Raw genomic sequence first — 12989 nt, 5'->3', positions numbered from 1 at the left:
CAGCATTTCCAGATGTAACTGAACAAAAGTGCTTAATTGAGCACAAATATGTGTTTGGTTGGGTGGCATGCAGAGGTTTGAGCCAAAAGCTCAGTTACAGTTACTTGGCGAAAATAAGTATTCAAACAGAGGTAAAATCTTAAATTCAAATACTTGAGGTAGTTTGAAAAAGCCTTCATTGAAAAATTATTTAAACAGCAAGTAAGTCAAGATGTTATAATTAAAAAAAAAAAAAACAGAATAGACCAATGTTACCGGTGGTCATCGTCAGTAAAGTGAGCAAACATCAGATTTTTTTTCCTGAAGCTGTGTTTTTATACAGGCTGAATCCCTTCAGTGACATCATGAGCTAACACATCAATATCATAGTCTATGAAGAAAACCAAAATAGATTTCCATGATGTTTGCATGTTCTCCCCGTGCCTGCGTGGGTTCTCTCTGGTACTCCGGCTTCCTCCCACTGTCCAAAGACATGCAAGTTGGGGACGAGGCTGATTGATACTCTAAATTGACCGTAGGTGTGGCTGTGAGTGTGAATGGTTGTTCGTCTCTATGTGTTGGCCCTGCGATGGACTGGCGACCTGTCCAGGGTGAACCCCGCCTCTCGCCCGTTGACGCTGGGATAGGCTCCAGCCCCCCGGCGACCCTTAATGTGTAGGAATAAGCGGAAGATGACGATGGATGGATGGATGGATGGATGGATGGTTTCCATGATGGGGAAAACATTCAGTAACAATGACTAGTATTATAATAACAAACCAATGAAAGCTGATTGTTGCAGTGATCATGAGATATTTTATATTTCAAGGCTGCATGTGGTTATTATCATTAACCACAAGTGTGTAGAAGCAGATCCACACACACAAGCAGCACTAAATGTTGTCGGCGGTGACCAGTTTCACAGTTTGATGACAAGAATTTCGAGCTTTAACTCTGTTTTTTATGACCAGGTGGAATCAGATAACTGGAGTCAACCGTCCGTGACAGGGTTAAACAGGTTGGGTGACATTCGGTGGCAAATTTGTAGATCAGTCATGATGTGTCCTAACGATTACTCTGACTGAGTGGCTGCGCCGACGCCACACACCGCTGATATTCCCAAACAGCACAATCATTCCCTCCAGCTTGAGTCATGTGTTTGTGTAACGGGACAGACAACAGCTGTAAGGTACATTTATCCATTCCACCCCGCCCCCCCCCCCATCAATATCTGTCATTTATCAGTTGCACCCTGTTATTGGAACTCAAGCGATGAGGTGTTTGCTTGAAGACGAACAACCTTCTGAAAACCAGCCGTCCCTCATCTACCTGCCAGCACACCTCATGTCCCCAACAAGAATCTGAAAAGCAGGATAATAGAAGATTGGATTTGGATGATGAGTCAGGCAGCGCCAAGGCAGCGCAATCACGCCGTAGACCTGCAGAACCGGACCGGTGACGTGGGCAACCTGCAGACAGGATCCAGCGTGGGAAAAATATTACCGACTGTCACGTCAGTCCTTTATTCATCATATCAGTGAAATCCTTTTCAGGAGGGAAATGAATCAGACTGAAGCAGATGAGCGCCGCAATATCGTCTTTGATACAATCTGAAACTCGTCACCAATATTCCTCTTCAACATCATCATACTCCAATAACATGGAGCAACATAGGGAAAACATTTGTTGACCGGTTAAAGAAGAATGCAGACCATGTTTCAAAATCACTATGAGCTGAGTAGAGCTGCAAGACTACTGGATTATTAAATACATTCAAAGAAATGTACCACGAATCCCTTAATGCAGAGTTAATCGGGTAATCAGTTATTTTGATAATCAAAGTAATTGTTACAGTTTCATCTTCATCACCTTTTTTGAATTTTCTTTCAAATTTTCATGGATTCATGACAATCTCTTATGATCATCAACTAAATTCCTTTGTTGGACAGCTCTGAGACACTTCCACGCCCCCATTTTGTGAGTGAGTGAATGAGATGATATTGTTCAGCACTGTGAGTTAAGAAAAAAATGCTCCATATAAATGGAATCCATTTACTATTTACCAGTAATCTTCAGATCAATCCACAGATGCTGCTTTGTTTTCCTATTTTGACTTACAAAACCTAAATTCTCCCAAAAACGAACAAATATGCAGATTCTTAAACACAGAATTCAAAATTGAAAAATCCCAAACTAGTAGCATCATTTGGCCTAAACTAGCACGTGTAACCCTGATGTGAGCTCGTGTTCAACAGCCCTGCGATGTCGACCGGTTTATGATGCGCTGCCATGGTGACCCCTGGCACCGGCGCGGCTGTGTAGCTGCAGGGCCCAGCTCTGCCACCACTGCTACATCTGACAACACAGACTGACCACTGTGTTGCTAATGACTCCACTGTTGAGCTCTGTCACCTCTGCGGCCTCTTGTGACTCGTCACCACCCAGCCCAAGCCCATCAACACGCCCCCAACTCACTCACACACACACACACACACACACACACACACACACACACACACACACACACTCCTTCGTCATGCATGTCTTTGACTTGACAGGGAGCTGAAACTGCTGATCCATTGCAAAGATCCCTGGCTGACAGCAGATACGGGACACTTGATGGAGTCTTGAGGTCTATTCAGCACTATCAGCTTCAGTAGCAGCCCCCCCCCATCCCCCTTATCAGCTATTTTAATTACATAAATGCCTCACGATCTAATTAGGGAGTTCATTTCTATTCAGCTCCTGTTATCTGTGCTGCTTTCGCGGCTTCTGTGTATTCAGTAGTAACACATTCAACCATCATACTGGAGCAAATGAACCCTTGATAGAACTCCTGTTTGCACAGCGACCGGCGCTGCTCCTGGGCCACGTGTTTCACTACGAGGCTGAATTATGCCAGTTGTTTTAATATTTTCAGCCATTTAAACCTGCAAACCTACTAAGAGGGGAACCTTTCAGCATAATGCATTTGATGTTTAAACTGAAACTATGAACAAATTGTGAACCCTCAAACAAAACAGCACAACAACCCAAAATTTCAAGGGATACAGGAACATTTCAGGACAACGTACCGACATCTCACATTTAAAAATGTAGGGGCGGAAACTCTGGTTAGCTTGAATGAATCTGAAAGTGAGAAATTTATCAGAGAGAGAGACTACAATGACCTACCTCAAATTAGGAAAGTAAAAATGTTAACTCTAATTGTAAAATGTTAAATCTAAATGTTAAATGTTCAATCTAGTTAGCTCAAAACGAAATTATATATTCAGATTTAACATTTAGTGTTAGGGTTAACATTTAACATGGAGGTTTAACATTTCATACTCAGATGTCGTATCAAGATTTAGATTCAGCATTAGAGTTTAGATATATCTATATCTAGATTTCCATCCATCCATCCATCCATCCATCCATCCATCCATCCATCCATCTTTGGATTGCGGGGGGGCTGGAGCCTATCCCAGCAGCTTTCGGATGAGAGGTGGGGTTCACCCTGGACAGGTCACCAGTCCATCACAGGGCCAACACATAGAGACAGACAACCATTCACACTCACAGTCACACCTACAGTCAATTTAGATTTAACACTTAATTTTATTTCTAACATATCAAACAATATTGAAATATATGTCAGTTTGACAAGTATTATCAAGTTTTGTTTTTTTTTTAAAATATTTGACACCCCATACTGTTCATCTTCTAATGCACTGTAACCATAGCAACAGGGAAGCGGTCAACCCCATTTATAATTTACAGGACCCTTTAACACCTAACAATTCAGTAAATGATTGTTTGATGAAGCCTATTTTATATCCCATCATGGAAGTTTCCAGCATGTCGACCGAGGTGACAGGACGTGTTGTTTAGTCAGCAGCATGTGAGCGCTTCATCAGTCTCACCACAGCTGTGAGCCCACGGCTGTTAATTGACTTCAGTCCAATTATGAGAGCTGCAGCTGGGGAAAGATGTCCTCATCTGACGCAGACAACTTTATTAACACGAATGATTGAATTTATACAGAGTGTCACACACTCCAAGGCCAATTAAATGACAACGCATATACGTGAACAGTTATTAAAATTTAATGGAGTGGTAAGAAAAAAAACAAAACAAAACAGTAAAATGGTGTCGAATTAAGATGTATGAAAGAAAGGGTATAAGAATACGTCAAAACTTTTGGTATCCACGCAGAATAATATAAAAAATTCAACGTCTACTATCCATTCTTGAACTTTTAACATGGAAAACCCCAAAACAACAACTAAAAACATTTCCCACAACAGTTAACATCCCCTACGGAAAAAAATGAAAACCAGCCTTCTGTCATATTCCATCTCTCCGCATACATTTGATTCAGATAGTTTTGATTGCATGAAAAAACACTGTTTGGCTTGTGGGCAGGTGTGTGTGTGTGTGTGTGTGTGTGTGTGTGTGTGTGTGTGTGTGTGTGTGTGTGTGAGTGTGTGTCTGACAGTGTGTTATCAGTTTTGTGAGCTTTTTCTACATTAATAGAGGAAAATGAATGGACAGGTTCATTTATTTCTCCTCCCGTGTGCTCAGCTCATTTTGCTCTCTCTTCTATTTCTCTATTTCTTGTCTTCTCCCATCGTTTCATGGATCATCTACAACAGTCGAGATCAAGACGAACTCTTTGGAATGAACCAATTGCAGGTTCTCTGGTCTGGACCGTGATTTGAGGCACCATTTACACCTGCGACTATGGTTGAGTTGCTTTGATTAGCAGATTTGATGCTGCAACCACTTCCATTACTGCTCTGCTTCATCCCCTTCATTAACTTAAATCCAGCTGTAAGATGAAGCGCTCACATCACTTGCACTCAAAACCAACATGCCTTTGACAAGAAGCGATAATATCATCGTCACCCTGGTGAAAAAGTCTAAAAAGGTTGACGTGAACAACCTTTTGACAAAATCTGAAGCCAGAGCCAGCAACAAAGCTCTTTCAGGTCCCATCACGTGACTTCAACAGACTGTCCTTCTGGTTCGTTTGACCTCTGGGCTTCTCTTACTCGCCACAAACACAAAGCTGCACACACACACTCACACACACACACACACACACTCACACACACACACACACACACACACACACACACACACACACACACACACACACACACACACACACACACACACACACACTGAAATAACTCCAAATGGTCTGTAACAGCTAAATTACATGGCCGATGTATGGCTATCCTTAGACTGCTGGGAGTGGTGTGGGGACGCTCCATTCACAAAGCTGATGATGTATTTCAGTCCCAGTAACAAAGTACTGTAGCACTTCAACCAATTTTTGACAAAGATGTTGGCTCAGCTAAGATCTTGGATGTTGTAGCTTTTTCCTGGTATGAGTTCAGTTCATTCAGTCCTGCCAAATGTGAAATGTTGAGGCATCATATTACAGTCTTGTGGTGTTTCCCAGATCTCGTCATGACTCATCAGATTTAAAATGTCATAACTTCATTACTTTATCAGTATAAACGCTCACAAAAAACATATAAATGATCAGAGATGAAGAGATTTGGGAGTTTTACATTTACAGCCCTCACATGAGCTCTCCAGTTCTGATGTACAGTACCCAGAATTCCTCAGAAGGCAGATGTGGTCAAATTGAAGCCATTGTAGGAATGTTGTATATCTGGACAGATCCTTTCATTTTGGCGGAGTGCTTTATGGCGGGTGGTGACTTCTAAAACCTCATCCACGAGTTCATCACTCTGTCACGGAGTTGCTTCAGTGACAAACTGCACTTTGTTAGGTGAAACATCTGGTTTGGGGGTGATGGTCTTTGGTCTTTAACGGTCTCTGCGAGAGGCCACATCAGTGGCAGGGATGATAAATCTGACCTATGAGAAAGAGAGAGAGAGAGCCAATAAAGTTCTCAGCAGGGGCTTCACGTTGCAGGCTACAGGAAGTGTGGCTCCTCTCGACCCCTGACCCCTGAGGTGATGTGTGCCCTTCAGTCTGCTCTCTGTGGTGAGTCCTCTGTTGCCCATATTCTGTACAGTACTGTCAGCCGGCTGCACCGTCGCAGGGAGCTGATGGATTACTGGACTGACGGCCAGGACTTGATGAAATATCCAACACAACACTATTTGAGTTAAGTCATATCTTTGAAGTTTAGGTGTTGACTTTTATCAGCTAACAATATCCACTCCATATGATGAAATGTGCAAAAAAATAAACGCCGACATCATCAGAAACAAGTCAAATGGGTCGTGCAATTAAAAAAAAAAGGGTGACGACACAAATATTTGGAAATTAAGTAAAAATCAAACGAATCAGTTAAGCTAGATTCTAATGCAGACATTCTCTAAATGTCAAAACACAGTAAACAGCTCTTTTTCTGGGTCAGTTTTGACCCAGTCGACTTGCCGTATTTATGGGCCATCATTTCAGTTTAGTCATTTCACAACCACACTCTCACTTATAACTCCAAATAAAGAGCAGAAGTGAACAGGTTGGCGGTATCGAGTTGAAAAAGTCCAATTGCGTTGTCGTACTCCTCTTTCCCACCTCACATTACCAGCAAACATGAAAACAGGGAAAGTTTGTGCTTATTTGTGAGACCTGAAATGTCATTTTCTTGAAGTTAGTGTTGTAGTGACAGTTACTGCTTCAAATGTGAGCAGAGTCCAACCCTTGTCTGATGCAGCCATAGATAAAGCAAACTAAATCTACAATATGGTCAGTTTGTGACTTTTTGTGGTTGGATTTTCTTGGGAACAGAAAAAAACCCTGGTGCCTGCCAGTAAACAGGTCAGCCTTGGTCGCATCATTCTGAGAATTAGTTTTACAACATTGTGGCTCTAAACTAGCTGACAGTTGTACACAGGAAACGTGTCTCAATTAGAGCTGAGCAGATGTCCCGGTAGCTGCATAGCTGCAAGATCAATAGTCGGTCGTGTGGCCCGGCGCTTTACAACACAGCCTCTGCAGACGGTGGGGCTTTTAGCTGCTAATAAGTTCAGAGTGAGAAGTGTGGCAGCACTAAGAAGACAAGTACAAAGAGACTCTCACAAAGACAAAGGGATCCATTACTGCGACACGGCGCCTGCAGCCACTGACCTCCTGGACCTTGAGAGCCACCCATCCAGGGGTGGTGGTCGTGGGTTAGGGTGGGGGTGGGGAGTCACTGTCCACTCGTCTGAATGAGATTCTGCAACCAAACATCTCAGTCTATATAAGGACAGAGCTGTTGAGTTTTAACAACGCAGTTAATTTCTGCTGGTGTTCCCTATGAGCGGACGTTTACAGGAACTTGTCCAAACAAGAAAGAGAGAGAGAGAGAGAGAGAGAGAGAGAAAGAGAGAGAGAGAGAGAGAGAGAGAGAGAGGGAGAGAGAGAGAGAGAAGGAAGGTTTCAGCTCACTACTATCCACTACCATATTTGGACACAGGACAAGCTGATGTGTGTGTCTCCTGCTATTTATGACAATGTAAACTTGAGCATTGTGTCTGATTTATCTATCTTGAAGGGGGGGGGGGGGGTCAAATCAAGGTATGCACATATTACTTTTCAACATGCATACATTCACACACACACACACACGCACACACACACACACACACACACACTATTTTGCAGTATACTTTTGTTCTCTTCTATTCAGGGCTGTATTTTTTTCTGGTTGTGGACATTAAATAATGATAATTATTGTAAACAGCCTGTATTGTTACCATTGTTTCCCTCAAACTGTGCAAGTTTAGCATCTCATTACAGTTCAGTCAGATAGGATCATTTTCTAATTTCTCGTTAAAGCCCCTTTCACACTGCACCAAAAACGCGGGTCAACACAGGTTTTTGGGCACTCTGAAAGGGTTGACTCAGCATTTCAACCTGCGTCAACCATCTCCCCAAGCGACCCGGGTGTTTAGTGGCTCGGCTCGCCTGCAGTGTGAAAAAGGCAACCCGGGTTGTCTCAGAGGCGGCACAGTGGTGCAGTGGTCAGCACTGTCGCCTCACAGCAAGAAGGTTCCGGGTTCGAGTCCAGGCTCAAGCATGGGATCTTTCTGTGTGAGTCTGCATGTTCTCCCTGTACCTGTGTGGGTTCTCTCTGGTACTCTGGCTTCCTCCCACAGTCCAAAGACATGCAATTGGGGACGAGGCTGATTGATACTCTAAATTGGCCTAGCGATGGACTGGCAACCTGTCCAGGGTGTACCCTGTGCCCGTAGCCGCTGGGATAGACTCCAGCCCCCCCTTGACCCTTAACAGGAATAAGCAGAAGACAATGAATGGATGGATGGATGGATGGGTCATCTCAGGTTTCACGCAACCTTCCAGTCGCATCCTTATTTTGTCTGTGTGCTGCCTGTCAAGCTTTGCCTGTAGCTTCTTTAACTCCCATCCAAACTCACCAAAAACTCCATTCTCCTTCGCTGCATTAGCACTCGGACATTTTCCAATCTGCGCCGAGTTTGTATGCTTTGCAAAAGAGACAACATTGCAATGCACGTAACGACAACACTAACGTTCGACTCTGTGACGTCAGCGTCGTTTGTTTACCTCTCAGTGTTCCGGCGCACATTTATGTGTAATGATGATGTTGCCAGGCATGCATCCCTCACAGCGGAAGTTCAGACCCAGGTCTTCTAGAAACTTGAATGCGCCCTAATACCGAGCAAACGCGGGTCCAAAAAGCCGCATTGACACACGTTGTTCAGTGTGAAAAAGGTATTAGATGGTGAAGCTGACAATTCTCTCTGAATGTCTTCATGTCAGCTACAATATCGTACACACTAAGTATTTCAAGTGTATAAAGAAAACACTGTAGACCCAAAACTACTGCCAGAAGCTCTGAAAATAAAAGACACAGCCCTGCCACAGATTAGAGCTCACAGTTCACTATGATGAAGGATCGGTGATTCAGAAACTTAACTGGTCCTGAACCAGGTCTGCTACCGCAGGGTACAGAGGGGGTTCTCAGGTTAAGGGGTACAGTGGGGGGTTGGCCACTTCCCAGCAACATTGTTTGTTGAGAATCTGAAAGGTGCATGAAAAGCATCTTCCCTGAAACTGCTTAGTTTGCTTCTTTCTTTTTTTAAGGAGACTGTGAAGCGATTGTAAAGTAATCAGGAATCTCATCATCAATCATCAATGACTGAGCGGCTCAACAGGGGGAAGAAAGACATCCAACATATTTGTTTTTACAGAGAGGCTCCCTTTAAAACCTAGATTAGCACCATGACCGGGGGAGCGAGGCGGCTGTGCTGAAGTACTTTTTTTTAAATGCAATGAACCATTTGCGGAGGAATCAGATGTTGTCCGGCTGCGAAGAACCAAAGATTCTAATTTTGTTGAGTGTTTCACAGCGGGACTATGCCAATACACCCCCCTCCACTGACCCATCTCCTGTTTCAGGTTTTCATGTGGTCCCCACACCTCATGGTGCTGGATGTAATCACCCTCACACAGCAGGCTCTGGCCAATCTAGATAATTGGCACCAGACTACAAACTATTGAAGAGGAGTTGAGCAAAACGATTGCCCACTCTACCATTGGTATGTGTCAACAGTTGAGGCAGAGACAATGCAACTGCATCCATTAAATCAGAGCAGACACACATGTAGCTGTAATCTCTCATAGAGTGTGAGATGGTTGGTAGCTGTTGAGGAAGAACTGACATGATTCAGCAACAGCATCCCACTCCAGCGTGAAACGAGATCTTCAGTCCAGCATTTTATGGGGGTTTGCTTCTATGCTGAGACTCTGATTAGATCAGAGTCTCTGACAGTTTCAGGGGAGAAGATCATAAGTTTTCAAACGGAAATCACGGTTTGGTTTGAGATGTGGTTAAGGATACAGTAGTTTAAGATTTTTACAGTTTTTCCTACTTTTCCACGAGTCAGATACAGTTTTCATTTATTTAGGTACTCTGAGGGGATGTAAAAAATAACCAATTACTGGTGCCGCTGTTGCCACTGATGATTAGACAGAACAAAAACATTCCAACTCTCAATTCTAATTTTAAAACAGCAATATTTTGCCTGCTTGCCTTAATGACCTGGTCAAGAACGAATAATTCATGGAGAACACTGCCGTCTCCGAAATTGCAAATCCTAAAGTGAGACACTCTATCCCTTTATGTTATACATGCTGCCACAAGCAGACTTCAGGAGGTCACTGAGGTTGTCTTTGTACTTTTGTCTGGATTAAGAAAAATGAGATATAAAAGTTTCTGTCTAGAAGAACAAAGTGACGATCTATTTCAGCTTTGTAAGGCTTCCCTGGCAGGTTGTCTACTCATTTAAGCTTCATATCAAGAGTCATATGAGAGAAACATAAACCTCCTCATTTTATAAATGAGAATGGGTCATTGTAGTCATTGTAGTTGCATGAATTGGGTTGGAGAGCTGATCTTGTTTCAGCTGGCAAACGCTTCATTACAGCTGTCGGTAGGGGCGATGCAGTGCACTGTGCTGCGGCATCGCCTCCCTTGACGGCCAGGTGTAAAAAACTTTTAAATGCAGTGTGTGTGTGTGTGTGTGTGTGTGTGTGTGTGTGTGTGTGTGTGTGTGTGTGTGTGTGTGTCTCCAACTAGTCCATTAAAATCACAAGCTTATGCACTTTCAGGTTCACACAAGCCTAGACAAGATAATGGCGATGGCAAGATCGCACATCAAGACACAAAATATCTGGAACGAACTTTGGAGGTGAGGTATAGGAGCAGATGCAGGTTATTTACAGGGGCTTCCTTATCTCATCGTCAGTGTTCACCATACAGATGTTTTCATTCTTCGTCATGTTGAAACAAATTCAGCAAAAAACTTACTACAAAAAAATAAAATAAATAAAATACTTTGCATACTGCAGTAATGGTTCTCATCTAGCTGTGACCACACAGCAGTTTGGGTCAGTTTTAAGTCAGTTGGTGGTTAAAGATCCACTCTGCTCAGCTGCTCTTCTCTCTCCCAGTATTTTAATCACAAGGCCACGTCAAGAAAAATCTCCTCGTCTGAAACTAAAGGAAAGCATCTGGTTTACCACAGCGGAGGCTCTCATGCTCAAATATAGACAAGAGCTGAGGCACCCATGACACCGGGGGAGAGAGCAAGAGCGAGACAGAGCGAGAGAGAGAGAGAGAGAGAGAGAGAGAGAGAGAGACAGAGACAGAGACAGAGAGAGAGAGAGACAGAGAGAGAGAGAGCACATTCTTTCCCAGCAGAACGTCGCTGCACACACCCTGAAACTTTGTCCGAAAATCAACATGTTATTTTGGCAGTGGGGCATTCCTGACTAAAATATGATAGAAAGCAAAACTGTCTCTCACTAAGCCCTGTGTAGAGTTCCCTTACCGTATTGAGACACACTCCCTTTCCTCACATCTGCATACATTGCTGCCCATCTTATAAAACACAGTATCTAGGTTGTTTTGAACTGATTTGAACATCGGTGACGGGGGGTGTATTGTGCACCCACATCCTCTGCACCAATTGGTTGCTAGGATACCTCCGTTAAGCACACCTGGGATGTTAAATGAGGCCTGGCCCATCAACACGGCAGGACAAAGACCAGCGGGCTGAGCCAGCGCGCAGCAGGAGAGACGGGGAACTCAAAATGATCTCAAACTGAGATGAGGATTAGAAAGACAGAAAGACAAGAGAGAGAGGAAAAGGTGGGAAATCCTCACGGAGCGATCCCAGCAGTAATATCAGCAACCCTAACTGGAGTGGTGTGGAGAGACAACAAACCACCGCATCAACAGTTACAGGCTGGGATTTAATGCAGTCTAGTTTTTCTGTGATTGCTGGAATCAAACATGTTTGATTTAGCGGAGGGTTGGATGGTATTTGTTTTAAAATTGTAGGAAGAGGCGTAAATATGTTGAGATAAAAAAAACACTTCTTTTTTTACAGCAACCTAAATATTCCGTTTTTTTCAAGTGGTTTTTGTGAGTAAAGGAGAAAGTTTTGCTTTCTTCTTCATGTCTCCTAACATATTTCCCCTGACTATGCGTGCCGATAGGACACGTTACATTAGTCGGTTGTGATTTGACTGATGCAGGGAAGCAGGACACACGCCGTCTTACCATGTGGAGTCAGGGCTAGTTGGGACCACATTTCCCATAAACCCACTTCATGTTGTGATGAGCAAAGAAGAAACTATCTACCTGAGACTAGCTAATTTTAAATGAGTTTTTTTTTTAATACAAAGTTTATGGATGAAATTTTGGAGTAAACTCAGTCGTTTGCGGCAGAGACGTTGTCAGTCAAGAGAGCAAGTGTTCTCACAAGTTCAGTGGATCAAGGTAATATTACCTCGGATCGGACTACTTTTTCTTACCACTCCAACATGCTGTTGCTCCGGATTTGGGTATTAGCACAGGAATTTTACAAAAATGCAAATCCCTTCAAATTTCCCTGATTCTCCTGGAATTGTTGTGATTTCATCCATTTGAAGAACACAGTTTCTTAGAGGGAGCGATAAACTGAAATGCTTTGATCAATCGGTGAATATTTAAAAAGCAAAAGTCCAAGAGCTTACAGAATGATTTATTACAGACAGATCTTGTGGTCCATTTTCCCACTTACACCTAACATGATGTAAATAATAGTCTCCAGAGAAGTAACAGTGTGGCCCCTAAGGAGCTTGCCTGCGTTGTGGGGGGTCCTGCCTCCGGCACACTTCCCTTGACCTCCAGGTTATCGTCATGGTAATCCCAGCTACAGCACCCATGAGGAATGACGGTGGCTACTGCGTGATACCTGCGGACACTTAGGCAGCTGCTCTATTGTCGTGGTCACAGAGGAGTCGTCAATATAGATGTCTTACGTGTAACCTTTAACAACTGCAGTCATGTGATGTCACTTTTGACAGTAACCATATGGTGGCTATCATATGTTCCACTGGAAAGATTTTGCAGCATGTAAACCTTTCAGTTCATATAAATGCAAACCATAAACAGAATCATATGAAAAAAATACTCCTCAGAATCATATGTTCTTCTTCTGTGGTGTATATGAGTGTCTTCATGGTCT

This window comes from Aulostomus chinensis, chromosome 3 (assembly GCF_037954235.1).
Source record: "Aulostomus chinensis isolate RoL2024-O1b breed Wild chromosome 3, RoL_Achi_v1.0, whole genome shotgun sequence".
Classification (NCBI taxonomy): Eukaryota; Metazoa; Chordata; class Actinopteri; order Syngnathiformes; family Aulostomidae; genus Aulostomus; species Aulostomus chinensis.
Note: the sequence above shows the minus strand (reverse complement) of the source record.